At 43.0% G+C, this 18,968-nt stretch overlaps 1 protein-coding gene across 1 annotated transcript in view; it reads right to left on the minus strand.

Moving 5' to 3' along the window:
• CUNH3orf14 (chromosome unknown C3orf14 homolog) overlaps positions 1 to 1,214 on the minus strand; it is a 29,140-nt gene extending 27,926 nt beyond the window's left edge. Inside the window, exon 1 of the mRNA XM_044452049.1 lies at positions 1,089 to 1,214. The gene's annotated coding sequence lies outside the window, so the exon portion shown is untranslated. The remainder of the gene's footprint in view (positions 1 to 1,088) is intronic.
• Between the last annotated feature and the right edge of the window lie 17,754 nt (positions 1,215 to 18,968).

An 18,968-nucleotide genomic window follows, 5' to 3' on the forward strand; every position in this document is an offset into this window, starting at 1 on the left:
TGGGTAGACACAGAAGGGTTTGGGGTGCAAGGTATCATCCAAAGTACCCACCTACAAAAATCTACGAATTTTGCTGGCAATGGCATAATTTGGCAGGTGATGAGAGCCAGTGTGGTATAGCAGTTATGAATATGGGAACGAGACTCATAAGATCTAGATTGCAATCCCCATTCTACCAGAGCTAACTGGGTGACTTTAAGCTAGTCACAGACTCTCAGCTCAACCTACCTCACAAGGTTGTTGTGAGGATAAGATTAAGATGAGAATTATGTAAACTGCCCTGAGTTCCCTGAAAGGAAAAAAGGTGGGATAGAAATATAACAACATAAATAACACCTCACACAGAAACACCCTAAGGTGCCAAGTAATGTACAGCCTGAAATTTCATAAGATGCAACTGCAGTTTTTTTTTCTTCTTGAAACTGTTACCAGCAAACCGTAGGGCATTTTCCCCCAGTGGTGCTGTCATGGTTAAGACATTTTGAAGGGTCTTCGTTCATAGGGTCGTCATAGGCTGAAGTCGACTTGACAGCACGTAACGACATTTTTACTCCAAACAGTGAGAGGCTCTTGCCTGCTGAAACTGAAGGAGGGTACTGTTGCATTAGAAACAACTACAATAAGGAACCTTGCGAGCACAGCCTTCATTCACCTATCATTCCCTCATCCCCATTTCTCCCCCTTTTCTTTCAGTTCCTTTCAAAGACTGTGAGGAACGGACCCATTCGAAGGTCTATGCAAAAGCGCGGAGCAAAAGGAATTGTTAAAAGGAAGCCACGCAGAAGAGCCCTTCGAAGTAATGACGGCTGGTGGATGATACCACAGAGAGAAGAGCGGGGCAAGAAAGCGGGTGATACAGCCGGACCACTCTGTGATGTGGAAAAGCGGAGAGGTTGTAAGAATAGCAGGCCAGTGCACACTTCCGTATCAAAGGGCGCAATCCTATGCAAGTTTTAGCCAGAAGGCCTACAACTCCCAGCATGCCCCACCCTGGCTGGGGCAGCCGGAGTTTGTAAGCCTTCTTTTCCGCTTCGACTGGTATAGGATAGCACCTTAAGAAAACTATGTTTGTGCGTGATAGAAACTACCTCCATCTCACGACACTGCCACAGCTAGCAACACTTTAATCCGTTAGGGCCATTACGATAATCCACGAACACTCCGCCGGCGTTACCTTCCAGTGGGGGGGGGGGGGGGAGGAAAGGAAAGGAGAGCGAAGGCGGGAAGACTCTGATTGGCTCTCCCGCCTGGTAGGCGGTGTGAGTACAGCAGCGGACTGATCTTGCTTTTCTACTCCTGTGCCCTACTGCGCATGCTTGTTGCTATAATCGACCCTCCAAAACAAGGCGGGGCGTATAGTTTGAAGCTTAGGAAGAGAATCGTTAGGACGGGTAAAGGATTGGTCCAAGTTGAGAACAGGCAGGGGAGGTAGGGGTGATGGTGGTTGTTTTTCCTCGGGTTCTTTGTCCCCCCCCTTCTTCTTTGATAGACAATCCAGCACTTAAAATTCCCTGCTACGGAGTAAAGTTAGTGTGTTGTTGCGTCTTGTTCTGTCATATTTTAATGGTGTTTTATGGTCCATCTGTTTGAAGAATTTTCTAGGACAGAGGGTAGGGGTAAATGGCGATTTCTTCCAGTAGCGAGAGGTCACCAGTGGAGTCCCGCAGGACTCTGCATTAGTACCAAGGCTCTTCACTCTATTCTTAAATGATCTGGGATCGGGAGTAAGTAGTGAAGTGTCAAGTTTGCTGATGACACCAAGCTATTTATGATATTTAAAACCAAAATGGATTTGAGGAGCTCCAAAGGGATCTCTCCAAGTTGGGAGAATGGCCATCAAAATGAAAAATGCATTTCAATTTGAGCATGTGTAATATATGTCGGGGCAAAAAAATCTCATCTTCAAGTATACGCTGATGGGATCTGAGCTAGCAATGACTGAGCAAGAAAGGGATATGGAGCTATTGGTGGGCAGCACAATGAAAATGTTGACCCACTGCTCAGATGCTGCGAAGAAGGCAAACTCCATGCTAGGCATAAGTAGGAACAGAATAGATAACAGAACTGCCAAGATCTTACTTACACAAATCTAAGGTGCAACTTCACTTAAGAATATTGTGTTCAGATCTGATCACCTTACATGAAAAAGGACACTGAGTTGGGAAAAAGTACAGAGAAGGGCAACAGAACTGGTCAGCGGGCTGGAGCAACTCCCCAGTGAGGAGCAGCTATGACAAACTGGGACTGTTTAGCCCGGGAAAAGGCAAGTAAAGGGAGACATGAGAGACATGATGGAGGTGCTTAAAATAATGCATGGCGTGGAGAAAGTGGAGAGGGAGACATTTTTTCCCTCTCGCACAGCACTCCAACACGGACTCATTCCATGAAGCTGATGGTGGGAGGTTTAGGACAGATAAGAGGAAGTACTTCACACAGTATATAGTTAAACTATGGGATTTATTGCCATTGAAAGTGGTGATGGCCAACAATCTGCATTGCATCAAAAAGAGATTCGCTATCAGTGATTACTAGCCTTGCTGGCTGTGTGTGCTTCCTCCTTCGCGAGAGGAGGTGTGCCTGCATGCACCACTCGCTGAGGAGCATGGGCCAGTGGATGTCTTGCACCCATCCCATTTGAGTGACCTGGGGTGCACTTGGTTTGCCACTGGGTATATGGAACGCTGCACCGGAAGGACCTTTGGTCTGATCCTGCATGGCTTTTCTTATGTTCTTATGTATCAGTGGCACCTATTACTAAATGTTAAAGTGCATAATGCTTCGATTTTGGGTACTAGCCAGCCCATGTCCACTTCCAGAACTCCACATTTCTCACTTCCTCATGTTTTCCATTGTTTCCCCAGCAATCAGTTTATGTTTTCTGTTTGCTCGTTCTGTTCTTGTTTTGCCCCCCACCACCTCCATGATTTTTTGAGGGGGCGAGAGATAGTTTTGCAGTGTGGCTGTTCTCTAGAATAAGTTGTTTGTGGGTGGTAGTGTTTTGGCTATATACCTGTTTGAAAATTGAGTTTATTTTTAGTGTATACATTGATTGATTTGTATCTTGCCTTTTTAGCAAGAAAGTGGCATACAAGATAAGTTACAAACATAGGCAAACTTGTTTAAAACAAGAATAAAAGAAATGCGTTAAATAACAACATGAGAATAAAAACAGCACTGAACCCAGCAGAACTGCTTATACACCAGAGGCCTGCATGAATAAAAATGTGTCAGACTGCTGACAGGAGGACAGCCGAGCGGAAGCCAACCTTGCCTTCTGCTCTGCAACTAAATTATTTATTTCGCTTCATTTCTATACCACCCGTAGCTGAAGTTTTCTGGACAGTGTGCAACACTATATACATATATATATACACACGCACACACACACATATAATACAATAGATAAAAACAATACAATTAATATTTAAAATAATATTAAAGAACATTAAAAGATAATTAAAATACAGTTTAAAGCTGAGTAAAAGGCATCTGGCTAATCATACCAGGCCCCTGAATGACCAGAGAGGTCTTTAAAGGCCTCTGCAAAGAGAGCTATCTTAACCTAACACTGAAAAGAAGGCAAATGTGGTGCTAGGTTGGCTGCAGCAGGGAGGTTATTCCAAAGTTGAGAGGGCCACCACCAAAAAGGCCCTCCCCCTAGTTGGCACCCTCTGAGCCTGTTGATGGGTTGACACCCTGAGGAGAGCCCCAGAGGCTGAGTCTAGTGTCTTGGCAGATAGGGGTTGGAGGAGATGCCTGGCAGATAGAGTGGTCCCAAGCCATGTAGAGCTTTATAGGTTAAAACCAACACCTTGAATTGGGCCTGGCAGCATGTAGGCAGCCAATGCAAATGGGTTAGCACTGCTCTATATGTTTGGACCTCCAGGTCCTAGTTTTTAATCTGGCTGCCACGTTCTGCACTAGCTGCAGCTTCTGGACCATCTTCAAGGGCCACATAGAATGTGTTGCAGTAATCTAATCTAGAGATTACCAGAGCATAAATTACTGAGGCCAGGATCCCTCTGTCCAGGCTGGTAGAAGGCACTCTGAGCCATGGATGCCAGTTGAGTTCCAAGTGTCAAAGATGTATCAAGGAACACCCCCCAAACTGGTACATTCTGAATCTTGTTCTTTTGTGCGTGCTACCCTATATGTGCCAAAAACCACAACTTATTTATTTCCTCCACAAAATCCACTTGCTGTTTATAACTGTGTGTTAATGTGATGGTTGAAATCCACCAAGCAGTCCAGTGGGGCTGCCTATAATCCTCTGAACATGCAGAACAACGGGCAACCTATACAGAGCAAGAGGAACACAGAGGCAAAGGTATTCTTAAGCCCCCCTCTCCTGAAAAGCCAGCAGTAGACAGCCAAAAGCGGCTAACTGGTAAAAATACACAGCAGCCGGACAATTACCATTGTCACTGCTGTTCTTGTTCCACATGGGAATGTGTCTCTCCCAGAGGCTGCATCCTAAGCACCTGAGTTACCCAAGAAGTTACATCTGAGACCACAATGCCCAACTCAGGAATGCCTCACCAGTACTCTTAGTGGCATGATTGGAAATCCACTGGCCCTGATGACTGCCAAGAGTCCTCAGCTGCACCCAACCCATTCCCAACTTGGGAGGGGAGCAGCAGCGCACAGAGAAAGTGTCGAGGGAGGTGGCATGGGAATGGGCCTCTGCTGTCCCCATTCCTTCCCATGGGCATAGATTCTTGCCATGTTTGTCGATGGATCTGTGCAAACAAGACACACTAGAAGTCAGTGTTCCTCACTGGTGCTGCCCATTTCCTCTTCTTGACCATTCTACCACCAAGCCTGGGAGAACCTTCCAGCAGGCAGGGACTTTGGTAAGTGAAGGCATACCCCTGGGCAAGGTTAGACTGCTGGGAGCTGGGAGTGGTAGGCCTTTTTCCTGACAAATGTTGTATAAGATGCTAGAAATACATCATAGCATGAAAAATAATAATTAGATTGTTAAATTATTATTATTATTATTATTATTATTATAACATTTCTGTGCCGCCCCTTGCCGAAGCCTAAAATAGTCACACACAACCAGGAAACAATACTGTCTAAAGACTTAATTGGAAATTGACTGTCCTACCATAAGAGCTTGTCTACATCTTTATGTCTTTTGAAGAGAAATTGGTTAATTTTAACACTAGGTGGCACTTAAACACAACTAATGAAGTCAGAAATTGCTTTAAAATACAATAGCATGAAACAATAAAAGATTCTCATCCAACTCATTGTTAATTGTATTCTCCAAAAGATGTCATGGACTGATATTTTCAGATGTATACAAATAGTTACAGGGAAGTGGAATAAAATGTTTAAGTATGTAATGCATGATATATTATTTAGGCTTGTAATGTGGTACCTACCACTGCTCCTTTTATGGGAATAGTATTTTAGTTTGTCATTTTTACTAGCATTTAGCACAGTGCATTTTATTGTTATATCCTTTCATTTATCAATGCCAATTGATGCCATATGCCTCTTTAAAAGATGGGGCTTCTGAAATGTATATTGAGTACTGAGTCCCTTTGAACATAGGCAAAAGGATTTTTCTGCAATTTATTTCTTAAACTTTTACATATGCAACTAAAATATGCATACATATAACATATATGTTTTTACCTGTTTGCATCACATAACCTCCAGAATGGTCTGAGCACACTTGACTTTGCAGTATTGAAGACAGGAAGATTGAAATAGAATCATGGTCTTTATGGGAAGCTACTGAGCTGCTTTGTGCTTTCGTAAGGAGCTAGCATGTATCTTGTCTCTGGCTACTATTTCTCTACCCCTGCCCCCTAGCTGGGATTTTTCTGTTTCAATTTCTCTCTTCTAAGAAAGAAGCGCATATAAGTATGAGAAGTAAATTGTAGTATAGGCCCATTGACCTGGTTCAGGTATCACAACCAACTCTGAATGTTGTGATTAGGATGAGCTGCCATGAATTTTGGACTCAAAGCCTTCTCCCTCCCCTTTCAAGTGAGAAGGGAAAAAAGTTTAATGTTTCTCGTTTTGATCTGTGTCTTTTTCTACTCACAAATTTACAAACTGGACTCTGCAATCAGTTTGGCACTAACTATGACCAGAACAATCTATAGTTTCTTGTATGCATGTGTAATAGGAAATTGTGTTCAGAATTGTGATCAGAAGGCTTAAACCAGGGGTCCTCAAACTTTTTGAATAGGGGGCCAGTTGAAAGGCTGTGGTGACCGTCATGGGCCGGTGAGGTGGGGGTGCTTGGGGGTGTGGGCCAGTGAGGTGGCTTCGGGTGCATGCGAGGTGGCATCGGGCACGTGTGGCGGTGGCTCGCTCGCTCACTCGGAGATCTCCCAGCAAGTCCAAAACCATCTCCAAGCGAGCAAGCCACCACCTCCCTGCCTGCGCAGCAAGCCAGGCCAGATGGATGGCCATGGTAGGGCGGATCTGTCCCTTGGGCCATAGTTTGAGGACCCATGGCTTAAACCTTCTTGTTTTGTGTGTTGAGAAGGAGGGAAGGAAAATACATCTGAGGCTTGTGCCTTTTTTCCCCATTTTCATTAATAGAATGCATTAATATTAATAGGATGCATTAATAGAAGTATTACTTCCAAATCACAAGCAGTAGTAGTTCCCCTATACTCCTCACTAGTCAGACCTCATCTGGAATACTGTGTCCAGTTCTGGGCACCAAGATTTAAGGAAGATGCAGAAAAATTAGAAACAGCAACAAAAATGATCCAGGGTTTGGAAACAGCCCTGTGATGAAAGACTGAGAGAACTGGGCATGTTCAGCTTTGAGAAGACTGAGCGGGGACATGATATCTACCTCAAAGGCTGTCACAAAGAGGAAGGTCAAGATCTCTTCTCACTGATACCTGAGTGTAGGACACAGAATAATGAATTCAAGTTGTGACAACCCAGATTCAGGCTAGATATCAGGAGAAGCTTCCTCACTGTCAGAGCAATAGGATGCAGTCTATGCTGTAAAAATCGGTAGGAAGGGGGGGTTGTAATAAATTTTAATGGGTTATGTTTTCCTGTGTTTATCATCATTTTTCAGCTTAGTTCTCTATTGGTTACAATCCAATTCAGGAAATATTGCACAAACTTTCTGTCCTTCAAACTGTCCCTTAGCATTTCATGAGGCTGCGGCAGAGGGAGAGGTGGGACAAAGGGCCATTCTGCTGAGGGATGAGTTTCTTTGACTTCTTTCCCTGTGTGGTTTCCATCTGAACTAGTCGTTGAAAGAACATTTGTCTGTATTTCCTTTCCCCCTCTCTCTTCTAGCCAACCCTGTTCTCTCCTTTTAGAGGAGTGGTCCTCACACCTTTTTAGGCTGCCACCCACTTCCCTCTTGGGCGATAACCCAAGTACCACCACATCTCTGTTGCTCTACTACAGATTTGAAAAAACACTCATTGCCCTGCTGGATCGAAAGATCCAGTTCCCAGAGGGCCCATATCGCCCATTTTGGGAATCACTGCTTTATAGCCTAAGTGTGAGGGGCAGGTCTGTCTTGGGAGTCGTTCAGTTGAAGAGCAGGGTAAAATTACTCTATACCAAAGAAGAAGACATTGGTATTGACCAACAGTGTTTAGCTGAAAGAGTTCATCTCTGCATGTGTCTGCCTTCTGTTCAATGTGGGTTTCCTAGCTCATGCCTGTGGGATTATTAGAAGCAGCCATGGTAAGCTGTAGGAAGCTGCTCTCATCACTGATCCACTGACACAGAAGGATGGTTCCTGCAGAACAAACCTGTAGCAATGTTTTCCCAGCTCTGCTGCTTATGCTGCATAAGCACTTTTGTGAAAAGGGTTCAGGCATTGCAGTTGTTTTCTCTGCTTCTACAAGCAAGATGCCAGTTGAAGTATTTTTTGTCCCTTTCACTTTTCTCCCCTTTCTGTTGTCCCAAAGGGATCGTGGCACATTAATGTAGCTCTAAAACACCCTATTGCACAGACGTGCTGGTGTATTTGTATCTTGCATGTACAAGTGCACATATTTCCCTCTAGAGTTCACTTGAGTAACAGCAACCAACAGAGAAGTACTTTAACTCCCATGTACCTCTCACTAATCCCCATCTCTATAAAGAAGCAAACACATTCATCAGAAGGGAAGAACTCTTACTTTAATCAACCTCATTCTTGAGTTCACAGATGGCAACCCATTTGTGGATGGATGCAGTTAATTAGTTTGCAGTATTTTTGTGTTGCATGTTTTTGATGCATAAATGTTAAATAATACATGATCCTGTGTTTTAGATCATCTTCGAAGTAGGAGTTTATCTTGAAAACACTGAGCAAGTTGTTACAAAACAAACTGGCACTTCTGTGATTTTTTTTTTTTTTTACTTTGGAATCTTCTCAAACATATATAAGCCCAATTCATAGGTATACAATAAAATACTATACAGCTGTACTCAAACGCAAGCCCTGTTGAGTTCAATAGGATCTAATTTCAGTTAAATGTATGTCAGATAACCCTGAGAGTGGTTCTTCTTAATAACAGAACAACATTTCTATCTTACTTCTCTGAGTCGTTGAGGCATTTGGGGAGTTACAGTGGGTTTTTTTTTTTTTTGTTCTGGTGATGAGATCATATGCACTTTACAAATAGGGTTAAAAGCCCACTGGTTACGAGATTCAAGTAATTTTGTACAGGTCAGCGTACCATAAGGTCCATTCTGTTCTATCAGACAGAAACACAGTGGACAGGCGGTGGCTCAGTGCAAACAATTAGCTTCATTCTTTGTGGATAAAGTTACTCTAGTTGCACTGATCACAGGTCAGAGTGTGAAACCTCAGCAAACACTTGTCCAGTTCTTTTGAATTATTTTCCACTAGTGGATCTTAAGGATGCAGACTGGGTATCTGGAGTGGTGAAGGCTAACATCTGTGTGCATGACCCTTGCCTTTCCTGGCTGATTAAATCAGCCAAAGAGGGACTGATGTCATGAGTAAGGAAAGCAATTAATGCCTCTTTGTGGGAGAGGGCTGTTTCCTCTTGCTCAAAAGAAACAGCAGTAAGGTTTTTATTAAAGAACTCTACCCTTGACCAAGGAGATCTGTCGAATGATGGGCCAGTCTCAAATGTACCATTCTTGACTAAAGAGATTGAAAAGTGTGTGGCCAGATGTAACTGGAAGAATCAGATTATCTGGACCCATTTCAATCAGCCTTTGGATGGGATGTGGGACTAAGTCAACTTTGGTTAGCTTGATGAATGACACCCAGATGTGGATGGGGAAAGCATGACCTTGTTACTTCTCTGAGATCTCTCACTGGCTTTTGAGATCACTGACTATGATATCCTCCCAGACTGTCTGATGGAGCTGGGCTTTGAGGTGCTGTTTTGCAGTAATTCTAATCCTTTCTGTCAGGCCCTGTCCAGAAGGTGGTGCTGGGAAATCACAGTTTGGCTTTACAGCCATTGGCCTGTGGTGTCCCGCAAGGCTCTGCCTTCTCCTGGATTTTGTTTAAGATTTACTTAGCCAGTGTGGTGTAGTGGTTAAGAGTGTGGAGCTGGGACTCAGGCAATTTGGGTTCTAGTTCTTGCTCAGCCATGTGGAGCCAACGTGGTGCCTTTCGGCCAGTCACAGACTCTCAGCCCAACCTACCTCACAGGGTTGCTGTGAGGATCACATTGAGAGGAGGAGGATGAGAATGATGTAAGCATTTTAAAAAAGAAATGAGAATGAGTGCTTTAAAAATGAAAGGCAGGATAGAAATCTTATAAATCAATAATTTAAACATTGCCTGCATTTCATAATAGGCTGGATGAGGATGAGCAAGCAGGTTACATTTGGACAACAGAGGGCCAGTGGTCAGGAAAAGGCACTGGGGCTCAACCAGTTTGAGAAGAGGTTTTGCTCCACCTGCAGGATCAGGTGTGCAGCTTGGGAGTGCCTCGGGTCTTAGCTATCCATGGATCTTCAGGGGCAGAGACGGCGTGGGGCACACTGGCACAACCACACTTTAATCACCAGCTGCACCCCTTCCTGAGCTGTGCTGAATTGGTAACAGCTTTCCTTGCCTATGTTACATTGTATTTAGGTGATCGCAGTGTGCTTTCCATCGGGCCTCCCTCAGGTGTAGAGTATCTGGAAGTTTGACTGGGCAAAACACAGCAGCCAGGCTGTGTGGCATCGAGACCAGATGAAGCCAGTCCTGAAAGACCTACCCCGGTTGCTGATTGCTTTCTGGGTTCAGTGCAAGGTGTGGGTCCCGACCTTCAAAGCCTAAATGGCTCAGCACCTGGCAAGCTAAAGGACCACATGCCTCATTCTGCACCTGCCCACATATGAAGATGCACCACGCTGCATCTTTTCACGGTAGCCTTTCAGAATCTATAATTTTAATATTTCCTGGTTGTTACTGTTCTCACTTTTATTGTTCTAATGAGTTACTGTTTTAGATTATTGTAGCACACTTCGACAGTCTTTAGCAGATAAACTGGCATAAAAATGCTAACAATGAATAAAAAAACAAGTCCTGTTCCAGCAGGGCGCTTTTCTTTGCAGCCGAGGCCCAGCAGCCCTGCTCCAAAGCAGTGCGGGAGACACCTTCTCCCACAGAGAGCGGCTTTCTCGCTAATTGAACCCCGGGGCTTTGCAGAACCATCCCAGGCCTTGACTGACCCTTCCCTAGGCAGGCTCTCAATCCCTGCCTTTTGGTTAGGGGGCATTGCCTTGATATGCACGGCTTCTTGACCTCCTTCAGCCACCTCACTGAGCTCTATGATGCTCCCTTTCCTTTGATACTGGTACTTCCTCACCCCCTCTCTTTGTGTTGTGTTCCTGAACACATTCTTCCTTCGGCATCCTGGGGCCCGGTCTACCAGCAACTAGGCATGTTATGACCCTCATGTAATGAGCTCTGCTGAAAGGCCAAATGGTTTGACCTCCTGATACATACTGAATAATACTCCCTGCCTTTTTCTGTTGGAGATTTCTCTGAAACAGTTCTATTTGATAGTTTTGAAGATTAATATTAGACTGGTAGATTCAGGAAATCAGTGTCTTTAAACATCTGCAAGACCCATTATGTAATAATGCAGATAGAAAATCATTTTCAAAGTGAACAGAGTTGATACAAATTATTTTGAATATGTTTAATCACTTTGCACTACATAAAGATTGTGAATTAGTGCACTATTTTAAATAAATTACACTGTTCATACCTCCTTTAATAAATAAAATATAAAACCATCGTACAATATATGGTTTTACTTGTGCATAATTTGATTGTTAAAGCATGAACCAAATTGAAACTGAAGAATAAAAGGTTTTGTGCCATTTTAAGATTTAATAAATATACTGTGGTACAATGCAAGCTTGTGTAAGGGAGGTCGCACTTCATCAGATGCATGAAATGGTAGCCTTCAAGCAGAGTATACTTCTATTATATGGCCTCAGGACAGAATGAAGCACGGGGGGGGGGGATGTATACAAAGTGAGGTCAAGCAATGCCAGAGAAAGCAGTGGGTGTGTTGCATTATTATACAGAGCACAAATGAATACAAGTGCTGGTCAATGGAATATACGTCACAGGGAGAGTAGGATGGGCTCCTAGCTCCTGCTGATGAACGGCATGCTAGATACCTAAAGGGGGATGATACATTTCTTTAATGAGCTCATCAAGCCCAGGAACATTATTGGAGTCCAAATTCTAGTGTCGGATTTGCTCATGAATTCCAGTTCAGTGGCTTCATGCTGGTATCCTGCTTTTGTACAAATGCAGTGTCCTTCCAAGGCCTGCTACAGGATGTTCTGATAAAAAGAAACGCTCATCCAATGTTGTGCGAGTGATGACACACAAAGTCCCTGATCTGTGTTTATTTATGCAGTTGCATAGAAACATAACTTGTTCTTTGTTTAACTCATGTTTATGTGGCAGGAAGGTAGTGTTGGCAGATGACAGCTTCCGATAGGCCCACAGGTGAGCAAAACCGAGATGGAATGGCCAGTGTTGTCCAGTCCTGCTGAGACTGTTGATCAAAAAGCCATGGAGACAGCATTGATACTGGGTTCATTTTGCAGGGCTTTTCCTTGTTGCTACATCCGTACCTCCACTTGGTGGCACAGTGTGGCTGCACATTGGATTCCCCTGTACCTTGTGATGCTGCCCTCAGAGTGGCTGTTAGGGCTGCCGCCAGACATTGTGGGCATTTTTTCTGCCTACACTTGCCTGGGGTTGCCCCCTTAGAAACCATTCCAAGTGGCTAGCACAAGGACTCCGCTACTGCTCTCTGTCACATATTATGGCCTCGCTTTGGATGGATACCCTTCTTTTCCTAATAAAGTAGCCTTCTGCCCCACAGCATATAAGCCTCAGTGAAAATGTCAGTTTTTGAGCAGTGAGCTTGCCACAAGATTCTTCTGTACTTTTGCAGCAACGCACTAATAAGGTTTCTACTTGGGAATTTAGCAATATTGAAGAGGGCTTTCTCAACTACTGTAATAAATCTACTATCTTCTTCATGAAGCAATCCGTGTTTTGTGATTGTACTTTGTGAGATAATCCATTTACCTTTAGGAAATAAAATTGATTTTCTCTTTGATATAATGGGACTGAAACGTTACAAACGGCACAATCCAGTGCAAGTTTAGACAGAAAGAAAATATCTATTTGTTTGGCCGTGCCAAACAAATTATAAGGAGTTATAGGTCTGTTTAAACTTGCATAAGATTGTCCCTTATTTATTTTTTTAACTAAGGGGTAAAGGGGCTTTTGATTTGTAAGATGTATTGGTATAATCCCCGCATCCCATAATCCACAGAAATAATAATTTATATGAAAAAATAATATTGGTTTAAATCTTAATTCTAAATACTAATGATGGAGGATCAAAACTAAATAATACAAATGCAATAGTAAAAATTGATATGGTAATATTGGGTTTTATCCAGCAGTGTTTTCTTATGGAAGACTTTTTGATTCATTAATGATGGGGAAGGTCCCTACAAATTCCCCCTTTCTCCTGCAGCCACCTATGCCACTTCTCACAGTTTGTAAAGTTTTCCCCAAATTCTGGAGCAGATCCAAGAGGGCTGTAGATGGGAGGTGGGAGTAGGCAAATTTTTCCTTTTCATTTATCAACACTTTTGCTGGATTCAAGAGCTTTTCATGAGGGAAAGAACTGTGATACATCCCCCATATTTGGTAAATTAGATTGGAGAAGGTTCTTCTCAAATTTTGACAATCAACATACAAGGAATTAGTGCAATACTTTTGAAACTGTGTTCTGAGGAAGCCTTCCGTTCTTCAGCGAGTAGCTAAGCAGCAGCAAATGATTATTTTGAAAGTTAGCATGCCCACTGCTCTCACCCCTAAAAATGTTCAGACACAAGGGAGGGCTGGATGTGCATTTCATTCATACTGGGTGATGGTGGGAGCAGGGCCTCATTGGTACTGAGGACACACATCAGGAGCAGGTTCATGAAGGTGGAGGACGCCACACTAGTAACTGTGCGCATGGAGGGCCCCTCTTTGTGCTGCCTTCTTTAGGATATTGAAGACTCTTCTTTTTTCTGGGGTTTAACACAAAACTGGGGTTTTTCCTGCCAGTGATAACATGTCATATCGTTTTCCCTTGCTGCTTTTAGGTTTTTGTCTTGTTTATAAGTGTTGGTTATATGTTCTTTATTGCTGTTTTTAGAAATTTGTTTGTAGTTGTACTTTTATAATGATATGGTATGGCTTTATGTTTATGATCTATCTGTATTTAGTAGAAGGGTGAGCTTTAAATAATAAATTATTGCTGTAGGCAGTTGTTGGTATCCATCCATCCAGTACAGGGAAGTACAAATCAAGAGACTGCAGTCTGAATGGAGAGGTCCATGTGCTTCCCTTCCATTAGGGATACGGCATAATGGTTAGAGTGATGTTTCTGTAAGTAGGCCACTTATAGGGATGGGAAGCTATAGAGGAATCAAGATCACTTCCTTAAGCTTGGTTCTAAGCATCATTTGATTATCTTTGAGTAGCAAGTTGGTGCAGGCAGCATGTTTAATTCTCTTTGTGATTCCAGTTTCCTGACTTTAAGTGTTCAAGGAAACTGAAACAGCCATTTGCCTGAATTGCAGAAACTGTAGCAAGACAAGTCACTCTTTCAGTACTGTTATGTAATGACAGTTGGTTAACTTTATTGGTGAAAGGTTAAAGAAACACACATCAAAAAGCCGTCCAAGTAATTGTGATGGAACAATAATTAAAATAAAGCACCAAGATTAAGATTCCAGCTCCTTAAGATTATCAAATTGGTTTTAAAAGTAGTTTAAAAGTCAAGAACCTAGGTAGAAATTGACTTCTAATATCTATATTGTTTAGCTTTTATAATGGGCATTGTATTGCCTAGATAATGGCATCTGAGGCAAGAATACCTATTTTGGAATTATCAGCCTATAAGGGGAAAAAAGTGCTATTAAAAATCCATTGGAAGCAGGTGATGCAAAATGTTAAAATTACATTAAAACAGAGCCTGTGCTTGAATATTCCATTGATGTCAGTGCCACAGTGTGTTTCAGAGGAAGCAACCAAACAAGGATTGTTTATTTTATGGAAAATGAAAGCTTCCTACCAACCAGGAAGGATACCAGAATGGTGGCATTAGAAAATTGGTACATACTTCCACCTCTGTAGGGCAGCCAGGATATGGAACAGCGCTGCTAAAACCATCTAATCTCATTTCAGAAGGTTAATGATGCCTGCATGCATGGTGCTCAGGACTTGCAGAGCAGAAAATAGTTAACAGTGTTTTGCACTCATGAGGAAAACGCAGAGGTGAGCCACCAGGTAGAGTGAAAGAACCTCATATTCAGAGGTGTTCTGTTAAATTGAGCTTTTGCTGTCAGTTCCTTTATTTTCCTTCCTTTTTAATAATGGACTGTGTGTATGAGAGGGAGAGCCCTGTTGAAGCTGTGGAGAGGATTCTTTATTTAGAGTTAATACCCAGTAAGACTAACATGGGATACTGTTCCAAAGGACCGTTTCATGTTGCGTTGCTTTTCCTCACTGATGCAGAATATCTCTTACCCTGATTTGTGACTCCATCTGCCCTCTTGCAGCAAGTCCGATTTTGATGGGTGGCCCAATTTGGTCTGATTTTGATGGGTGAGTTTCAATTGTGGCTTGATGATGTGGACATGGTGCTTGGCATGGTTCATTCCACCACCTGCTTGCTCGACCCTTGCCCATCATGATTCATTAAAAGATCTAAACAGGGGGTTTGCAGTTGGGCCCAGGAGGCTACCAATGCCTCTTTAAGAGTGGGAGTAGTTCTGCCGTCCTTAAGGAGGCTGTGATCAAACCACTGCCAAAAACCTGGGCCCAAGGGATGTTACCGAACATAGACTGGTAAGGTCTCTGCTGGGCAAGGTAGTTGAGCAAAGAAGTTGAGTGTGTGATGGCCAAGCAGCTTCAGGCACTCTTGGATGGAAGAGATTATCTAGATCCATTTCAACTGGATTTCAGGCTGCGGTTTGGGATGGAACCTGCCTTGGTCGCCCTGTGGGATGACCTTTGCTGGGAGAGAAGCAGTGGGAGTGCAATCCCGTTGATTCCCCTGGTCCTCACTGCAGTTTTCTGCAGTGGTTCCACTCCCACCTGGCTGACTGTGTCCAGAAGGTGGTGCTGGAGGATAGTTGCTCTACGTCATGGCATTGATACACAGGGTACCAATAGGGCTCTATACCATCCCTTGTACTTTTCCACATCTACATGAAACCTTTGGGAGAGGTCCTTTGGTCTGAGAAGTCACCAGCACACTGATGACATTCAGTTCTACCTCTCATTTTCATCAAACCCAGGTGAGGCCCTCGGTTTCCATTCTGAACTGGGGTGTGGTAATGAACTGGATGAAGGCCAATCCATTGAAGCTTAATCCAGATAAGATGCTGTTGGTAGGTGGGATTTCTGATCAGTCGTGGGGCCTTCCACCTGTCCCGGACAGGGTTGCACTCTCCCTAAAGGACAGGATGCATAGCCTGGGGGAGGTTGTGCCCCACCTGTGGAGTAGGCTCCTCAGAGCAGTACACCTGGCACTCCTACTGCAGTCATTCCAGTACCAGGCAAAGGCAGTCTTGTTTTTCAGGCATTTTAGTAACTAAGTGGTTTTAAATTTTATATGAATTTATTTAAGGTTTTAGTTTACTATACCTGTTAATATTTAACTGTTTTATGTGGCTGTTTAAATTGTGCAATTTTGTATTTTTGTATTTTTTGGGTTTAATTGTTCACAGCCCAGAAAGTCCTTTTTAGGACTATTGACGTGCTTTATAAATTCTAAAATAAATAAGTGTCTATTATTGTCTTATTAATTTTGCTTTTTATACCATATAATGGTCAAAGCTCTTGGTTGCTTTACAACACTTAGAAACATAAAATGTAACTATATAGTAGATCCTGACCTAAACACCCTTAAATGTATAAAAGAGTAAAAACAAGAACAAAAGCCAGAAAGTGGTATAAAGACCTAAAAACACAGTACTTTTTGTAAAACCGAAGGCCTAAAATGTCTTGGAGAATAAAGAGATCTTCACCTAGTGCTGACTTGATGACAGCGTGGATGCCAGGGAGCCTCTCTCAGGTGGGCATTCCTTCGCTGGGGTACCACCACTTGAAAGGCTACCTGCCTCGCGCCATTTGCCAAGGGGACCCAGGACTCCGATCTTGATCCAGGCAAGTAGATACAGGAGAGGATGATCCTTGAGCTAACCTGGCCCTAAAGCCATTTAAAGATTTAAAAATTAACACCAGGCTTCGAAGATCAAGCTTTGAGAGCAGCTCTTGCCCAGGGGCTTCTGTTGCCTTTATGTTGTTGTAGAATAGTTCTGTGAAGCTTTTGTGAAGAAATAGCAAACATTGTTTTCCAGGTGGGTAGCCATGTTAGTCTGTTGAGGCAAAAAATAGCTAAGAATGTTGTGGCACTTAAAATGCTTTTTAAAAAAGTCAGTGTTAGGGACACAGTCTGATGAAGGGGACGGTGTACTCGAAATCCTGTGCCTGAATGAATTTGTTAGTCTTTAAAGTGCCACAAGACTGTTGTGTGTGTATAAATGGAAATGTTAACAAACCCTGATCTGAGTCACGTTTAACTCTCAGAAAGAATGAATGGTAAAACCATTAAGAGAACAAACTTAAAATTTAATAAATTTAAAGGAAAAATGTTGTCAACACTTGTGTTGCACAGAAAACTGAACATGTCAAGGTCTTGCAGAATACTTTTACATGTATTGGATTTTAGTCCCAGAAAAGGTACGGTCTTAATCCAATCTGATTTTCTCTATGGACAAAGGCAAAATTCAGTTAGATTTCAGGCCATTGTGGAATTCATAGCTTTCAAAGAGAAGAGCACATTTCTTGTAAGAGTAATTGAACACAGGAAGAAATGACACTGGATGTTGATGCTTCCCTTTTGAAATCAAGAAAACATCAAGGACCATTGACTGGAAACGAAGACTTAACATAAAATGGGGGTGATCAATAAAGACCAAGTTCCTGTGAGCACTGGAGCTGGCTGCCTTCTTGCCGAGCTCAGGCAGCTACATTAATAACTTTTTCCAAAGACTATAGTCTCCTGAAGAAGCGGCAAATGGCATTTACATTCATTGCATAGAAATGTCATGGTTATTCATGACAATTAATATGACCATTGTTAAGGTTTGGAATTTTTAAAGGCCAAATTCCTCTTCCATATAATGTTTGGATCTTCTGATACATGCTGTTAACTGAGTCTTCCCACTATTAGTGGAAAGTGTTTGTGGAACATTTGTTCGTGTTCTTAAGCATAGTACAAATGCCCTAACTGCATAGGAAGTAGCAGAGGTAGGGCACTCAGATTGAATTCAATATTTGACACTTCATTTCCTCCTAGGGGGTCTGTACCGTTTTTTTCACAGACGATAAGCATGTAAGTCGAGGCTTGCTGAAACCGAAAAAAGTATCACAATGCCCAGCGCCCTCAGCCAGCTCTAGGACTTTTTTTCTAGTCCAAACATGCATGGGATTGGACACTATGCAGTAGCCTGGATTAGAACTAATTGCTTCCATTAGTGAAGCAATACCACAGCTATGAGGACAAGCTGATTTCATGCACTAATGCCCATTTTTATCCAGAACATTTTCTTCTTGCAAACGGGGTGCAGATCTATGCCCGCGGCAGCCAGCTGTGATATATGAAGGTTTCCTGCAAGTCAGCTAGAGCGGAGTTGCCACTCGCACGGCTGTCTGCCAGATTCTTTGCAGTAACCTTCACACAGACTGTTGCTTCTGGAGTGTACGGCATCACTTTGGGTAGTTTAATTGGGTGCAGGGATCAGGTGCTAGTACAGGACCCAGCCCACCGGTGGCACCATGCCAGTGCTTCCTCTTCTGTTGTGCTTTGATTTGCACCATGCAATGCTTCCATTGCACTTTCTTCTATTATTCTAAGCGTGTTTGTTTTGAGAGAGAGAAAAATGGCACGTGTCTTGCGCATTAGAGTTGTGCATTCGAGGCGAACATATATATAGCAGCAGGTTGTTCTTCACTGGAAGTGACATTGTTGTGACTGTGTGAGGCGCTTTGTCTTTTGTTCTGCCTTAGGACTAGTTGGCTGGGTGTGACTGTGGTCATCCATATGGAAATAAGCCTAAGAGGGACACATAGTTTCCCTTTTCTGCCCCAGAGCTTTTAAATGTATTTGTTTTCCCAAGTCTCATTTTGTAGTTTTGCTGTTTGTTGGGTATTTCTGTACCTATTGATATGCATTGCTGCCTCCGTGCTTCCAGGCCTGATAGCTGCTCTTTACTTGCTGTGATTTGTGCCAGTTGCTTGAGAGGCAAATAGGTTTGGAACGAGTGGGGATTCGGGTCAGGTTGCTGCCAAGGGACAGAAGCAGCATCACGCATGTTTCTCTGAAACCTCCCTTGGAAAGTAGGATAGTCGAAAAGTCATGACTGGGCCAAGACCCACCCCAGCTGCTTTTGCT

The sequence above is a fragment of the Varanus komodoensis genome, unplaced genomic scaffold (assembly GCF_004798865.1).
Source record: "Varanus komodoensis strain SLA01 unplaced genomic scaffold, ASM479886v1 scaffold6_4, whole genome shotgun sequence".
Taxonomy (NCBI): Eukaryota; Metazoa; Chordata; class Lepidosauria; order Squamata; family Varanidae; genus Varanus; species Varanus komodoensis.